Source organism: Haliotis cracherodii, unplaced genomic scaffold (assembly GCF_022045235.1).
Source record: "Haliotis cracherodii isolate W230 unplaced genomic scaffold, xgHalCrac1.p SCAF_4, whole genome shotgun sequence".
Classification (NCBI taxonomy): domain Eukaryota; kingdom Metazoa; phylum Mollusca; class Gastropoda; order Lepetellida; family Haliotidae; genus Haliotis; species Haliotis cracherodii.
The window spans coordinates 57,869,774-57,888,283 of NW_027266297.1; the positions used below are offsets into that span (position 1 = coordinate 57,869,774).

An 18,510-nucleotide genomic window follows, 5' to 3' on the forward strand; every position below is an offset into this window, starting at 1 on the left:
AATATTATTGGGGAGGATGGTGTTGGTCGGTTGAGTTTTCCGTTCGAACTGCTGTAATCGTGACGTCATTTGTTGTTTTTCACGTCTTTAACGGTCGTCGATAATTGATGAGGCCTCTTTTTATAATGATAAGTAGAGACCTCACTCAGTAGCCGGGAATTGTACATTTTAGGAACCTTGAAAAGAGAAAGAAAACCATGAGAACAGTGTTTTGATGTGATTCCGTTTACTACTGGAGCGCAAGTGATGATTATAATTACAAAATAATTATAAAGATGTTATGCTATACAAAAAGCAATAAAACAAATAAATGTTAAAATGATCTGAGACTATTATATTTTAGAATAACTACGGTAATAGGTTTAAAATAATTCTAGACTTACTGCAGTCGTCACGTGTTTTCTTATTAACATAGTTCATACACATAACTGATGTACAAAACAACAGAGTGACATATAAAAAAATAATAACAAACATGTAGCTATCATAGTCATACGGCATGAATGACAGCAAAGGCTCTCAGTCCATAGAGATTACAAGTATGGCCCGAAGCAATGAACCATAATACATGTTACTGGGTTTACTCTAGGTTTAATTCGTATGCCTAACCTAGCTTATTAATTTACTAAGTGTTTATCAAATACATATAACTTGATAATAAAATACCACATAGACCCCAATAAGCCAAACGAAGACACATACACGTTTGTACAACTGTAGTGCCCAAGGGAGATAATCATTGCTGGATAATTGTCATGCGTCCCTAGGAATCTCCGCACAGCGATACGTTCGCGGAGTTCTCTATACTATCGCTGCCACCAGTGAAAACTCCCCACTGTGATAGGTGGCCACAACTATGCTTGGAGTTGAACTCGCAACCGAATGACCGTTATGTTTACAAACAAGTCACGACTGTAGTGACGCCGAATACACTTACCGCTTATAAATTACTTTCTTTGTTTGTCAATTTGAATTACCATTTCGTTAAAACTATCATCTTTAATTGATATGGTAAGAATGTAAGGAAGAAGTTGGTTGATTTTCCGTTAGTCTGCAATCTCGAACCAATCTGATTATTAAAACAACAAAGTAAATCTGGAAAACATGGTCAGTCGTAAACCTTTTCAAAATGAATGGCATTCCCAAAGACATAAACAAATTTTAAAGTATAAACGTTACTACATATAGGGTTAGAGGGCAAATTTCAAGATTCTTGTAATGGCCGCGCCCACACTGGTGGCAGTGATGTTACCGAGAGTGTAACGAAGGTGTCACCAGAGACCATATAATATAATCTATTATATGGTTTCTGGTGTCACGCGCTGGGAAGGAGCTTGGCGTCCCTAGTAACGAAGGGAGATAATTCAGTATGAACTTTACTACGATCAACAAAGTTTTCCTAGTTACTAAGAGAAGTAATTTATAATAACACAATCTTGGATGAAATAAAATTGTTTTAGTAGAACGTTGGCTATTTTCCTATCAGCATAGCATGCATATTTGACATGCCAGATAAAAATATGTAACATTGTTATTACAAGTCCAAAACTTGAAATATGTTATTGACGTACATTTTACATATTCATCGAAAGCTAAGCGCAGCTTGTGATACATGCAACATGATGTAAATACACCAATATAACACAATACAATACAATAGTGTACACACATATATAAAGTACAAATGATGACGATGTGAACAGCTCACCTTGAAAGCAGAAGAACCCTATCCCACTAACACAGTGTTTTGACATGATTCCGCTTATTGCGATCATCCTACCGGGTACCCATTCACTGCTGGGTGAACAGAGGCACACTTGCCCAAGCCCGTGTGTTGCATGTGCTTCGGTGTGGGGCAGGACCGAAGCCCTAGAATCTCCCAGGAGCCAAGCTGCCGAAACGCGGTCACCAATCCAAGGACTCTCCTCCACGACCGACATTGCTTACCTCCACCTGATTTGTAACCTGTGGGTTGTGCACAGGACCACGTGCACCACGACGGTTACGTTGGTTTGTTGTTTAACGCCGCACTCAGCAATATTCCAGCTATATGACGACGGTCTGTAAACAATCCGAGTCTGTACCAGACAATCAAGTGATTGATATCATTAACATCGATCCACGCAATTGGGATCGATGACATGCATCAACCAAGTCAGCGAGCCTGACCACCCAATCCCGTTAGTCGCCTTTTACGGCAAGCATGGTTTGCTGAAGACCTATTCTACCCCGAATCTTCACGGGTCACGACGGTTACGACTTGTGGGTGTCCTCCATATATACCCTTAACCCCGGAACTCAGCTTTTTGTCACGCCCACAGTTTCTTTTCAAAATGATCAGTTCTCATAATAAATTATAAGGCGCAAGTGTTAGTAAGTTCATTGTGTGGACAGTAATGGCCGGAGATGAGAGCTACAGGTGCACAAAAGTTAAATTTCGTATATTATTACACTGCAATGCACACATAAATTTTCTGAGACATGACCGACTTAGTTCTTAACCAATTTCACCTAAAGCGATTGAGTACACAATAAACTCTAAAAGTGGCCATATGTTTTGTACCCAATATAGTGTCATCTTATATTTACAAAATAGATAATTTAGAATTGAGCCAAATTAATCAATTCATTTTATAAAGAAATTGCAAATAATAGCACGGTAGTTGTACTTACAGGGGACCATACATTAAGTATCGTTAAACAGGTCTAAATGTAAGATGTGTCTATGGCAACATAAAACTGTCATATAACTTGACATTCGTCACCACTCGCCCATTTCCGTAACCTGCAAGAAGACTCGTCCCCCTATCGATGAATGTTATGTGCGAAAATACGACAAACCAATCAGAATGCGCGTATAAGAATCCCTCAGAAATATTTTTATTTTATTTTACATATGTCTTGCATCTAAAAATATACCCAGGACACAGTTAAATGTGTTCAGTCATACTGTATAATTCCGCATGTCCCGATGTGCTTTAAATTACATCTGAAATATATATCATATATGGGGAAATATGTGTTAACCATTACACGAGTTGACAATTGTTTTAGGTATGCCCGTTTGCGCTAAGACGGAACCCGGTCACAGCAATGGCCACGAGAGGGGCACGAGTCGCTATTCGGCTTGACCCGGAATAACACGAGTTGGTCACGAATGAAAACTTGAGTCAAGTGATATCCTGTAAAACCGCACAAAACACGCATATATAAAGAATCAAAAGATATGGATGATATCGTACTAGAATATGGAGCTGAATGCTCACTGCTCGATGCCGAAGTTCTCATGGTCTGAAGGAAAGTTTCTTTGGTTTCTCGAAAGTCTTAGTCTTTGGACAAATAGGACACCTTTATTACCTTTTCTGTCCTTGGTGCAATAAATCCTGTTTAAAATGGTCCAATCTCATTAAAATCATATCCTAGTTTTCGCTACCGCTAAACAAATATCTTAAGACATCCCATTAGGGGTCACGTCAGAACGACCTTTCATCCGACCAATCAGTGCGTCGCTTACCAGTTTATGAAAGTGACACAAACAAACTCATCCAATCACGAAAACTTTAACATGGGGTATTCCGAACGATAGTTACGGGTTTAACGACTGAATCTTTACATTCTAGACCATCTATTAGTCATTCCAGAATGGTTTTTTTGTTCAGGTTTCAAATTTGTAATCGAGAATTTGTCAAAATGTGTTTCGAAGCGTAGTCGCCAGTTTGAAATTTATGCCGTAAAGCACGAGAAAGCTGCCTTCTGATTGGTCATTCCTATAGTCAGTCAAAGTTCGCGCAAGGTCGGTCTGACGTGACCCGTAATGGGATGACCTCAGATCTTTGTTTAGTGGTAGCAAGAACTAAGGTCTGATTTGAATGAGACTGAAAATGGTCTGGTCAAATGTGACAGTTATATTGTTAATTCTCTCATTCTAAAACGTCTCATTCTTCAAATAGGTAAACATGTTATCATGATGCTTACTTTGTGATAACTTGGCTTATACATGGTGTATTTTGGTCATACAGCCATCACACCGAATTTGACAATAGTTCCTGATTCTTTTGCTTTGCAAAGATCTTTTGGATTTTCAATTCCAGGTGTCATTAATATCTAGTTTACAGCATTTTCCCGATAATGCTGATTTTCTAATCCAGGTTTGTTCATCATCATTTGTCAGGCATCTGATACAGACACGTACCCATCAGCAGAAGGTGAAACGGTCTTCTGTTCCTGAGGTGGTGGAGGTGGTATAACTTTGTCCAAAGGGATGTATGGACTGTCAGTTTTACTTTGAAGTTTTGGGGCTATGTTGAGTCCTTGGGGACCTATAGATTCTCCATGAGGCTGAGTTTGGTCGTTGGGGACATCACTAGGAGAGGGAGAGGGTGACTGATGTTCCAACAATGTTGAGAGGGGATGAGAGTTGGTGCATGATGGAAACATCTCTTTCGGAGCCGATGGGAAATCTGCCTGGGAAAATGAGACATAGTAGCTGTAGGTTGGTGGGGGGGTCTCCAACTTCTGGTCATCAGGAGATCGAGGTGGTTCATATGGAGGAGGAGGGCTTGATGCTGTGTCCTGACCCGAGGAATAGGAAGACTCGTCAAATGGGGCATCATAAGGAGATGGAGTGGTCTTTCCTAGCAGGAGTGACAGTTTGTCCCTTGTAATGGAATTGCTGCCAGCATCCTGTCTGGTGGATTCTGAGTTGCCGGACAGAGCAAACTTCTGACAGTTGTCCGCCAAGCTGCTGGATGTATCTGTTTTATTCTGCAGTGATGTCTTCACCTGGTCACACTCTCTTCCTGAACATGGGGTGTCAACAAGCTTACACAGAGGTTTCAGATCATCCTGTGGGATTTGGGCAGTTTCTAGATTTGTCTTAGGCTTTTCAGACGTGTCATGCCCAGACATCAGGGGTGTTTGGGGATTCTTTTTCGCGACACGTGTCAATGTGTTTTCATTGTTATTTGGCTTTTTCTCAATGGTTGATGTTTGTGTACCCTTTCCCAGTTTCTCATTATGAGTTTCCATGGTAACAGTTTCCCTTATGATGTGTTGTTCATTCTCGTCGACCTGCAAAAAAGCATGGTTATGCCTTTTTTAAAGGAGAAACTATAATTGCAAACAACAAATGTAGACTGACCTGGTCATGTATATACATAATATAATTAACTGTGAAATCCTGGCTATATACTGCTCTGATTTTACTATCCAACATATATTGGTTGCTAATTCATAGCTGCAAATCCCTATAGTTTGATGATGATTGTTCAAACTTCACCACTCTGTTTTAATACACACAGAAGAAGATCTCGTCAAATGTTGAAAAAAACAGCACATCCCAGCATCATCATGGTCACCACTCAAACAAATTGGTTAATCACTTTAATCTCGTGCGTTGTGACATATAACGTGTGAGATAGGATAAGTATTATAACTATAGAATTTAATGTAAAATTTACATATTTGTAAAACTTATCCCATCTCACACTATGTATTTATCCCATGCTTGGATGGTGGGGTGCAGATATGCTAGCCTGTATAGACTACAACCGTAAGACCTACACGAGGAGGCTGGTGATAACCAGTGATACAAACATTTCGGCTATAACACTGCCTAGTCTCGAAAAGACAAAAACTTACAGGTGATGTGACCCTTTTATGCCAGTCGGACGTAACAACATGAAATGGTGTATAACATGTGTAGGGGGCTCTTGTCTCTGGGGCATTCATCACTACTCGCCCCTTTCTGTAGCCTGCAAGAAGACTTGTCCTCCTATCGATGAATGTTATGTGCGAAAATACGACAAACCAATCAGAATGCGCGTATGATTTCAAGTTCTTCGTCAAAGAAACCCTCAGAAATATTTTCTGTTTTTACATATGTCATGCATCTAAAAATATACCCAGTTAAATGTGTTCAATCATATTGTATAATTCTTCATGTCCAGATGTGCTTTAAATTGCATCTGAAATATAAATAATATATGGAGAAATATATGGGAACCTTTAGACAATGAGTTGAGAATTGTTTTAGGTATGACAATTGTTTTAGACAGAACCCGGGTGCAAAAATGGCCACGAGAGGGGCACGAGTCGCTATTCGGCTTGTCCCAGAATAACACGAGTTGGTCACGAATGGTCTCTGGGGATTGGATTTGACAGGAGGAGGTAATTCAGTGAAGGCGTAGGCCCCGAGGATAGTCAAGCAGAGCCAAAAGGAGACTGAAGCATTCGAAGATGAGAAGAGGAACGATCAACAACATCCACAAGAGGATCTTCAAACCAATACTAAGACATAACGTGCACAAAGCAGAGGCAATTGAGGGTTTGGGACACCGCTGAAACAGCAACTTAAACATGGAAGACCAGAGTCTCTACAGACGAGGTAGAACACCGTCCATGGGCTACTCAGTCTGGGAACCCAAATAATAAAGACAATAAACAAAGGAAGGACATTAAAATGTTTATTCTGTATGGACAGGACATGGAGTACTTGGCTGAAGGAGTGGGTACATAGTATCATCTATCTGTGCTGGTGTCCAGCCGTCAACTTTTGCACCAAGATCAAGGGGCCAAATTGGTTGAGGCCTGGAACGTCTTTGACTAGTACTGAAATGTCAAGTAGATAGTGGGAAGCAAAGACAGTGCCGAACGTCCAAAACAACCCTCCATGATGGTAGACCGGTTAAATTGCTGTGCAAGGCCACTGTAGAGGTAATGGCTTTAGTCTTACGTGGATTGGATGTCACAGGAGGAGGGCATCTAGCGATAGTCCAGTGGAGCCAAATGGAAGTTGTGTGACTGCCATGGAATGTGGGAGGAAGAGTCTCTTGCGGCACAGTTCTAACCAAGCATAAGGAGATGCCTTCACGGTCATCTGGGTTCAGGATGGATGCCAACAATGGGATGGTAAAAGCAACCGGCTGACTGTCCCAGAAGTCAAAGCAATGCCCCAGAAAGACCTTCCCATTGTGAATTCTCTGAAATGGGCCTGGTTAACATTGAGAGCGTGGACCTCACAGCAGCGATTTTAAAGGCCAGGAGAAAGACCGTCTTAAAGGTGATCAACTCAAAGTCCTTCAAGTGGTTCATTTTTTGCAGAGGTCAGATGGCAGAGGATGATGTTAAGATCTCAACTGGGCGGCCAGAAAAGAGACAACTGGTGAGTCAACTTGTAGGCCCGAATAAGGGACTGCAGTTCAACAACCATGGAGATCTTAGATCCGGTTGTTGTGGCAATGATGGAGTTGATCGCAGCGAGATATGTGGACAAAGTAGAGCCCTTAAGCTTCCGAGTTGATCTCAGATGTTGCAGATACTTGTTGAGGAGAAGCAGCGGTCGGCTGGGTGATGTCATGAGCCCAACAGTATTACAGCTTCGAATGCATTCCATTTATGGTCATGTAAGGCCTTGGCGGAGGTGCGTCGAGCCTCAGTGATGGTTCTTCTCATCGAATACCCTTTGGTGACAAGCCTTTCACAACGATGTAGGGATTCAGGCGATGAATGTATTAGTTGGAAGTGAGGCCTAGGAGACATCGAGATGGAGGAGGAACTGTCACTAGGTATGACGAAACCTGTAAGATGGTCATCTGCGTAGATATTTCATTTTAACTGGAGCCCGTCCACAATCCAGGGAAGTATGACGGCTGGATCAAAAGTGTCGAAGCTACCAGTAGAGGAGGCCTGACTGTCTGTGGTGACATCTAGCTGCACAATAGAAGCATCAGGTTAAACAGGAGCTGCGGACCCAGGATGAGCGATTAGTGTCGAGGATTAGACGAGGAAAAAGTCGTAGTGTCAGTAGGAAGGAGACAACGGCAGCTGACGAGAACGTTGTTGTAGAGCAGAGGTTATGGGCTGCAGGAGTGACTCAGAGTCAATAGATGAAAGGCTGGTCTGGTCTCTATTATCCCAGACGTTTGGCAGAGGGAGGGCTGTCTGTACAGACACAGCTGGGGTTGGTTGCACAGGAACCGGAGACAAAGAATGCGACGCCAATCTACTGTGTGTATGACGATCAAATTGAGCGTCAATAGCAGATGAACCTTGACACGTAGAAGAGTGTCAACAACAATTAGTGTATTGATGGTGCTCCAAAGATCGATCTGGGAGAGGCGTAAAGGGATAAAAGTCGGACAAGATCTGTAGTCAGGATAAGATGGGTAACAACGTTGAACAGTATATCATCCAGGCAACACATTAGGGTACATGTGAGATATTAATCCATAGCAGGAGGGTGTGGATTCCAGCTATCCCATACTCGTTATGTCACTGGTGATCCGTGTAAGAAGGCTGATAGTGATATTGTTGTGGATCTGAGTCGTAAGAATGGGAACGATCCTCCCGATGATGACAACTTCAACATTAGGCGGAAGAGCAGGGGAAGATGAGCAACTCTCGGTTGACCGTCAGTGAACATGAGGAGAGTCGCCAATAGTGACTGTTGAAGCTTGCATAGACGAGCTGTCTTTAGATATGACCGTGCGGACATCCGAGGCGGCTTCAGCATAGGTGTGGTAATGGGTGATCGGGGGACAGACAACTGCTTCGTTTAGGCGGGAACTTCTTCATGGAGGAAACTGTCCAAAACGAGAAAGAGGGTACCCAGGAGCTGGTTTGACTACTGCTACAGTGGATGGGACAGCCTGTAAGAGGCTTGGGTTTTTTGCTGAGGAAGGCCAGTGTTCTGTATCCTTTGATTTCAAACGGTGGTCAATATTACAATTATGGCATTTGCGTAATAGATGTCAAAAGGTTCCTCAAAGAGGTGAGAACACAGGAAACATCTGTGGTCCGTAGAGGAAAGGCCGCAACAATCGCAACAAAGATCATGAGTACCAGGAGTGTGTCAGCATTATTTACAGGCCAGGCGTGTATCATGTTCCGTTCCCATCCATCTTCTTTGATTAGTGTCATAGATGTTGATATGAGGAGCTGGCTCACACAAACAAAAAATAAAATTCATTCTCTAGAACTCAATACACGTCTCCTCACGGTGGAGAGGAAAAAGAGAATGATGTGGCAGGGGTAGTCGGGTGATGAAGTCATGTGAGGTCACACAACGCACGACATTACAGTGCATGACCCATTTGTTGGTGTAGTGACCATGATGACTTTTGGATGCGCTGGGCGAAATGTTTCTAGAAGCTGGAGACATTGTTCTTTGTCCACATAAGGATCCAAAGAAGAAGGATGAAATGCATGGTGTGAGATTTACCTTTAAACATTTACCTTTAAGTGCCCCAGCAATATTTCGATTAAAAATGTATCTATTGGAACAATACCCAGTTCAGAAAACAGTCGGGATTGTCATTGACTCGGTCCTATTATCCGGTTCAAAGACATTCACTCTCTCTCATAACTGACTGATTTGCTAGTCTTCTGTTTTGATCAAAGATTCACCTCTTTTATGGATCCTAGGTCTATCAGGACCATAACCATATTCCTGTATGTTCCACTGACGTTGGGCTCTTTAAGTTTCATGCTCTCATCAAGCTTACATAATGCAATATAACTTATGCACTGCCTTAAGTTTCCCTTTCTCATCAAGCTAATATTTTCATTCTAAATCATTCACTCACTTGACATGAATACATGTCAATTGTATGAAAACACTCTTTTATCATCCCAAACTGGCTCCCACAGGAGATATCGCTTGGGTGAGATCAAGCGATATCTACACTGCTTTGCAGACCATGACGTTACCATGACGTCAAAATCAAATGACATCACTAATGGCTCTGCTACTGAAGCTGTTAGCAGTACTTTTTACACATAAGACACTGCTAACTGAAAAAGTTGGAAGGATGATGTTGGATGATAAATAAATTCTCACCCTTGTGTCTTTTGATATCAAAAGACACAAGGGTGAGATTCTCTATTTGTACCCTGATTCAATGTCCATTCTTATCCTACTAAATATGCTTGCCTACATTCCTTTGCAGTTTCTCTGGGTTGTAAACATGTTTTTCTCGCAGCTTTACTTTCATTCTTGAAACACTCCTGAAAATTACCACGCACGTGTCTGCAACAGACACTTACCTCTGTTAATGGTGGCAGCTTGATTTCTAAAGTCATACTGTTGTACGTCTTGTGCAGTTTCCTGGAATGAGTATGTACATTATGATGAATAGTGTCAACTAGCTTACATGTGGTTTTAGCCACAGTCAAGAACGTATAATTCATGCAGGAAACAAAGTGTTTTTCCCAAAGGGAATACGCTCTTAGAGTTGTAATAGGGAAACTCTTGTCTGATCGTGTGATAGGCAATCTACCCATGTTCTTTGTTCCGAGGGTAAGTGGAGACGAAATCGGCAAATGTTTGAAGGGAATATGCTCTTAGAGTTGTAACAATCTGTACATGAACATGATTTGTTTGTTGGCTAACTCGACGGCCAGTATTCCAGCTATATCATTATTATAAGTCTATAGTGAAGTATGTGATATTTAACACTTGAAGATCTGTATGGGAAATGCACATAAAAGAACTTGACCTCATACCATAGTCTTTATGTAGTAGTTCCTGAACCATCTTCCCGAGGCAAGGGAGTTAGTAGTCCAGTTTCCACGGGGATTTGGACGTTCTTTTGTCAGTTAACTCACTTACCTCGGGAGATTTTCTAGAACCTATGATCTTTATCCATATCACGTACCTTATGCAGCAGTTGACAAACGAAACAAACACAATGCAAGAAACGATTCCACCAAGAGATATGCCTGCAATCTGCCTTGAAGTCAAATCTGTTAAAGACATGCTGAAGATATAGTTATTCCCCACATAATTCTTTGGTTCTTCATGCAAGTTCACCTCGCAAGTACTTTTCAAGGTAAAACAAATTCAGTTAAAAAGGTATTCTTGTAGTTCCATTATTTACATCTCACTGTAAAGTTGCTTACTGCGGCCTAACAAGCTCTCTAATTGGCATTCTAGAAGTTTTAGAGTAAATAACAAAACGTAAAACAATATGGATAACAACTTCTGATTTATTTTTTTATGGCGACGTTTCGATGTAGATTCTTACACCGTTATCAAGCTAGAGTGACTACAACCCAGCAGAGAGAGGTATTCATGCATATTCTGTTGTGATAAACAGAGTAACATTGACAGCAACAGATAATAGATAACGAGAAGCACACATATGATTGGCTGAAGCCAGGTGTACAGTAAGAATACCAAATAGCACATAGATAATGAAGCACACGGATAATGAAGCCAGGTGTACAGTAAGACTACCAAATAGCACATAGATAATGAAGCACACGGATAATGAAGCCAGGTGTACAGTAAGAATACCAAATAGCACATAGATAATGAAGCACACGGATAATGAAGCCAGGTGTACAGTAAGACTACCAAATAGCACATAGATAATGAAGCACACGGATAATGAAGCCAGGTGTACAGTAAGACTACCAAATAGCACATAGATAATGAAGCACACGGATAATGAAGCCAGGTGTACAGTAAGAATACCAAATAGCACATAGATAATGAAGCACACGGATAATGAAGCCAGGTGTACAGTAAGACTACCAAATAGCACATAGATAATGAAGCACACGGATAATGAAGCCAGGTGTACAGTAAGGATACCAAATAGCACATAGATAATGAAGCACACGGATAATGAAGCCAGGTGTACAGTAAGAATACCAAATAGCACATAGATAATGAAGCACACGGATAATGAAGCCAGGTGTACAGTAAGACTACCAAATAGCACATAGATAATGAAGCACACGGATAATGAAGCCAGGTATACAGTAAGAATACCAAATAGCACATAGATAATGAAGCACACGGATAATGAAGCCAGGTATACAGTAAGTATACCAAATAGCACATAGATAATGAAGCACACGGATAATGAAGCCAGGTGTACAGTAAGAATACCAAATAACACATAGATAATGAAGCACACGGATAATGAAGCCACATGTACAGTAAGGATAAGGATTAAAGGATTAAAATGTGTGACATGCTGATTGGATCCTAATTACAAAGGCCTGTTGCAAAGGGTGCCGACCAATTATTTAATATATAAAAGCCGTACCTATTATACATATTTCAGCTTAACAGTTTCATCTGTACTAAATTTGTCAAAGTTAAGCTAGCATTGTTAAAAATATATTTTCCTAGACATAACCAATTATCAATTAATAATGTTTTGGAAAAGGTTCATGCCTCTTTCTTTAAACGTTTTCTAAGTCTTAGAGTTTGCAAATTTGCAAGTCATAGGTTATTTTGGGTCGATACAACAGGTTTACAGTTACGCAAGGCTGTGTTGTAAAATACTGGATTTTGTTGAACTATCTGCAATTTATCATCCAAAACTGGCTCCCTCAGGAGATATCGCTTGGGTGAGATCAAGCGATATCTATACTGTAGATATCGCTGCAATGAAATTGCATCACAATGCTTTGCAGACCATTGTGACGTCATTGGTTACCATGACGTCACAATCAAATGACATCAGTTATGGCACTGCTACTGAAGCTGTTAGCAGTACTTTTTACACTGAAGACACTGCTTATTACTTTCTACAAACTGAAAAAGTTGGAAGAATGATGTTGGATGATAAATAAAATCTCACCCTCGTGTCTTTTGATATCAAATATATCAACACTCGTTGATAAAAGTGGAAAAAAATCCTCGGCAAGCCTCGGAGTTTTCCCATCTTTATCAACTCGTGTTGATATATTTGATATCAAGACACTCGGGTGAGATTCTCTATATCCTCACCAGTGTTATACACTGTAAAAATCCTTGATTATAAAGGTAAATGTAACGTGGTGTCAGATGTAGGAATTGTTTGTTTTTTCATTTGTAAAGATAAGACACGATGTTTGAAATGGGTCAATGGTTTCGGATACATTTAGACATAGAGTAAGAGATACATCCCTTCAAAAACTGATGTTGAACATTCTAAATTTCTTAAGCATTACAATAAACTTCAACGTGAAAGGATGTAACACATCATATATCATTAATACGAGCTTTATGTAAAATAAAATTCACTCTACATAATTTTAAAATCAATAATCACCGTTAAACTAAAAAGTTTGATCTTGATCAATGCAATATGTAAATCAAGAAACCTGTAAAGCACTGAAGATGAATTTCATGTGTAAGCTGATTCTGAAAGATATATAATCCTTCGCTTAAACTATCACACTCTGGTCCTCACAGAGCAGAGCTTAAGTAGGAATTCCTTACCACTATTAACAACAACTCTGGTGATGGGTTCACTCTCTGGCCCCTCCCCTGACCTGGACACAGCTCGGAGTGTCACCCTGTACTTCACTCCTGCTGACAGACCCTGGATGACCTGACTTTCCTTTGTGTTGGACACATTGACCTGCACTGACAGACCTGAAAATACCAGCACACTGTGTAGAAACAAGCAACTACATATAGCAACACAAGCTGCTGCCAACAGCAGTCTGAAATACCAAATCTTTATTTGTTTGTTTGTTGTTTAACACCGCACTCAGCAATATTCCAGCTATATGACGGCGGTCTGTAAATAATCGAGGCTGGACCAGACAATCCAGTGATTTACATCGTGAACATCGATTCACGCGATTGGGATTGATCACATGCATCAACCAAGTCAGCGAGCCTGACCACCCGATCCCGTTAGTCGCCTCTTATGACAAGGATAGACGCCTTTTACTGCAAGCATGGGTTGCAGAAGACCTATTCTACCCCCGATCTTCACGGGTGACCATGTTTGCAGATTGCACTTCCAACTGAACCATGCTCAGTTACCATTATCTGGTAGGAATTGTAAACAGACATCAATGGATATGCTTTCGAACTCGTGTATCCAACTCGTTCGTTTGTCATGTGTATGTGCATGAGTAGGAGACGTGGTCTTCTGTCTAGTTAATGCTGTGGATCTTGTACAAATGCGCATTGCTATTCAGAATAAAATTATTTTGATCGAACTTGAAGTTTCTTGCAATACAATTGATCAAAAATTGAATTCCCTGAAACAGTCACCTACCTGAATATCCACTCTTACTGTTGGTGGAAGGATGACATGTCACACAGTCACGACCTACAAGGGGGTCCTGGAAACAGTCACCTACCTGAACGTCCACTCTTACTGTTGGTGGAAGGATGACATGTCACACAGTGACGACCTACAAGGGGGTCCTGGAAACAGTCACCTACCTGAATATCCACTCTTACTGTTGGCGGTAGGATGACATGTCACATAGTGACGACTTACATGGGGGTCCTTAAAACAGTCACCTACATGCACATCTGCCATGGTTGTTGGCGGTATAGTGAGACATGGTGTGTAGTGTTTAACTTGAAACGGGCACTTACCTGCACATCCGCCATGGTTGTTGGCGGTATAGTGAGACATGGTGTGTAGTGTTTAACTTGAAACGGGCACCTACCTGAACATCCGCCATGGTTGTTGGCGGTATAGTGAGACATGGTGATGTAGGGTTTAACTTGAAACGGGCACCTAACTGCACATTCGCCATGGTTGTTGGCGGTATAGTGAGACATGGTGATGTAGGGTTTAACTTGAAACGGGCACTTACATGCACATCCGCCATGGTTGTTGGCGGTATAGTGAGACATGGTGTGTAGGGTTTAACTTGAAACGGGCACCTACCTGCACACCCGCCATGGTTGTTGGCGGTATAGTGAGACATGGAGATGTAGGGTTTAACTTGAAACGGGTACCTACCTGCACATCCGCCATGGTTTTGGGCGATACAGTGAGACACCACATAGTAGCTGGCATAGATGGGAGTCTCGGCACAGACAAACTTGGTCCACTCCACGCTCAAGGCGTTGTCCGGCTGGTGGCGGGAGAAGACGACTCCACGTGGCGATGGCGGTACTAAAGAAATAGTCGTGAAACTGTAAATCGGTTTGTTAAGTTTGAAGTCGACTCGAGTACCTATAGTCAGTGAATATACCAACTATATTCGTTGGATGATGGAAGGAGAACATTATTCCTGAAGACCCAAATGTTTTGCTCAAATCATTATAAAAGACGAGTCTGTCTGTTTGTTGAACCCGGCTATATACCAGTATACATCGTCCAGTTAAGATCAAACAGGACCAAGCAAAGCAGTGGTTGAAATCATGAGCAACTTTCCACGTCATAGGACCATGATTAACCATGTGAGAACCCGAACACCCATCTCTATTCTCTTTGCCTCCCCCGACAAACTGGGTGATCGTGACTAATTTTCACGTGGATTCGTACGTGTCAATCACACAAGATAATACCCATGGTAGAAAACATACTGCTTCCCTTACTTACCGAGATTCCTCCTATACACACAGGTATTCCATCTGATTCCACTGCTGACATTCCTATTGGCTGTCTCCATCTCCGCTGATACGCCGATCATCTTGTTGTCAAGGTTACCATCCTGTACTTTCAGTTCATAGTGTCTGACATCAGATGCAAATGGATGCCAGTGGGTGGTATCCTGAAAAAGAGGAATATGTGTTTAGGCGTTTGATCGATCACTGTATAAAGTAATCGTGTTGTTCTGATGCCAATGATACCCTGAATGTGTTATGAAAATCCATTCCAAATCTACTCTTTATTTCTTGTACTATGACCGACATATTAACCCCCTTAACTAATAACCGTCACCCATTACCACAACATCAAACCTCATTTTGAGCATGATAAGAGTGAAAACATTTGGCCGGGTAGGAATAGGTCTTCAGTAACCCATGCTTGCCTTTAAAGGCGACTATTCTTGTCGTAAGAGGCGACTAACGGGGTCAGGCTAGCTGACTTGGTTGATGCATGTCATCGTATCCCAATTGCGTGGATCGATGCTCATGATATCACTCACAGGATTGTCTGGTCCAGACATGATTATTTACAGACCGCCGTCATATAACTGGAATATTGCTGAGTGCAGTGTTACATAACAAACAAACAAACAAACATGATCACTGACTTGGTTGATACATGTCATCGTATCCCAAATGCGTGGATCTATACTCATGATATCAATCACTGGATTGTCTGGTCCTGATTCGATTATTTACAGACCGCCGTCACATAGCTGGAATATCACTGAGTTCGCCGTTAACAGTAAACAAACAAACAAACAAAACGAATACATTTGGCAAGAAATGTGTATGACATCTTGTAATAGTGTAGTGGTACACAATCAGTGTCACCCTCCACCTTAAAGTAGGAGGCACATGTAATGGCGGAATCATGAGAAACTGTTGATTCCAGAACGAAGAATGTCGCGTTCAAGATTATAACACTCATGCACTCACGCTTGTACTAGTCCGGACTATTGACGATTTTATAGTGCTAGCCCACTGAGATACCATACTGCAGTTTAACATGAATACCCACTCAGACACAGTATACTGACTTCCAGCCGACCAGTCCATGTTTTAGCCCCTTAATGCCGAGCGCCAGGCAGGGTAACAACGAGTACCATGTCTTAACGTCTTTTGGTATGACGCGGCCGGGGATCGAACCCCCGACCTTCAGCTCACTGGGCGGACGCTCTACCATAAGACCACGGAGGCGGTCTAGAACCAATGAGAAGCGGCTAGTTGATTCTACTTTCGGAATCAACATATTCGAGTGAATGCTCTTACTTATACCATGTTTATTTTGTATAATGACATATATGGATTCATATGTTTTACTTATCTAAAATCAACATAGAGAATGACAAGGGAATTCCTGGCTCAGAATCAATTGCAAGAACGTGACGTCATAATAGTTTAAGTGGAGGTCTGCACACTTGAATTCAGTCCCCGTTACACTATCAAAAACTTTGATCAAAAACTTGATCAAAGTCCATTTTGACCAAGTTTTTGATAGTGTAACGTGCTGTCAAAAACTCTGACAACGTTTTTGACGGACTTTGATGGAACTGAAACCGATCCTATTTCTCGATTTAATTTAGCCAATCAGAATGCAAGGAACATTTACCCCTTTTCAACCGGAAGTGCATAGAGTCAAGTAATAAAAGCCAACTATTTTGGACTGACGAGATGTTCGAAGAATTAATTGATTTTGTTCAACAACGAGCAGCCATTCCCGGGACCAAATATGCCTTTGCCTTCGCCGACGCCGCCTTCTCAACATGGCAATACACAAAATACAAATGACAACAGCAAAACATTTTTCTTCAGTAGAATCCTGTTGGCGAGATAATTCCCGCCAAAACTATGACAGCCTGTCAAAAACTGTGTTGAGTGTAAACAGCCCCACATGGACCAAGAAAACTTGGTCAAACAATTTCGTTGACCAAGTTCTTTATCAAAGTTTTTGATAGCGTAATGGGGGCTGAGGTGCTGTCGGTGGTGTGTATCTAGGACAGGAACACTCAGTGGCGGTCCGCCCGCCTCCAAGTCAGTGATTGCAGTGTGTGTGTCAGCTAGAATGTAACAACGAGTTTGAATGACGTTCTCCGCCTAAATCATGTATTTTGGCGGCGATGAAGGGTCGCTGAACGGATGGAACAGTTTGGGTTTGTGAACTGTTTGAAAGATATGGAAGAGCTGTGAAGGTATCGCCATTGGTGACATGACTCTGCGTTCCAGTTCAAAATTTGAGTGAGTGAGTGTGTTGGGTTTAACGCCGCTTTAAACAGTATTCCAGTGTCAGTGATTACAGTGTGTCTCAGCTAGAATGTAACAACGAATTTGAATCTCACTACAGAAGACTCCATATGCCTCCATAGCAACTAAACGGTACCTATAAATAACTGGATAGTTGTGGTAAATATTTCTCAATAATATGTTCACGTGGCCGCGCCTATTAAATACCCCGTTTTTAAATTTCGCACAGCAAATAAAATAATAGTCTTACTTCACATTTCGAGGTGATCTTGGACCCATTGCAGTAGTACAGGGTGTAGCCTGTGACCCTCCCCTCGTGTGGGTCCTGTGGCCCTCGCGGGACCCCCCAGGCGATGTACAGGGTGGAGCTGTCTGCCTCCACCACGATGTCTGAAGGGTGGGGCACTTCTACAATGGAAAACACTAACATTTATGTACCGTTAAGCCTTGTTTAATCAGGGTCCATTAGCATGCTGTTAGACTAACACTTATATACATGTATTGGTCAATTTTAAAAATGATAATTCATTTTTTCTTCCTAAAAACCTTTCCTCTTCTGCTGTTTTCATATTTGGAATCAAGCAAACTAGACTTGGTTTAGTTTGATCTAGACTTGCCTAGGCTTTTAGTAAACAAAAATACCTGAAAAATATAAATTCCACAGTCATGGCACAGGACTAGCATGCTGTGTATTTTGTGTAACTTTACAGTACTGACAGATTCCCTCTTGGCCCTGGTTCATTTCCCCCTGTGATACCCAAGAGAACGAGACCGCCAGGTACTGTACAGGGAAGTTACCCAACCACCACGTTGTCCGCTGGGTGGGACAAGTCCAGAACAGATGACATTTTACTGACATTATCAGAACATGTACAGTAAAGCCTGCATTCTTATAACAGGATTCTGTGATGAAGACG

General features: G+C 41.5%; 1 pseudogene; it reads right to left on the reverse strand.

Annotated features, from left to right (window-relative positions):
- Positions 1 to 4,104: 4,104 nt before the first annotated feature.
- Positions 4,105 to 18,510, reverse strand: part of LOC139479522 (interleukin-6 receptor subunit beta-like) — a 28,347-nt pseudogene continuing 13,941 nt past the window's right edge.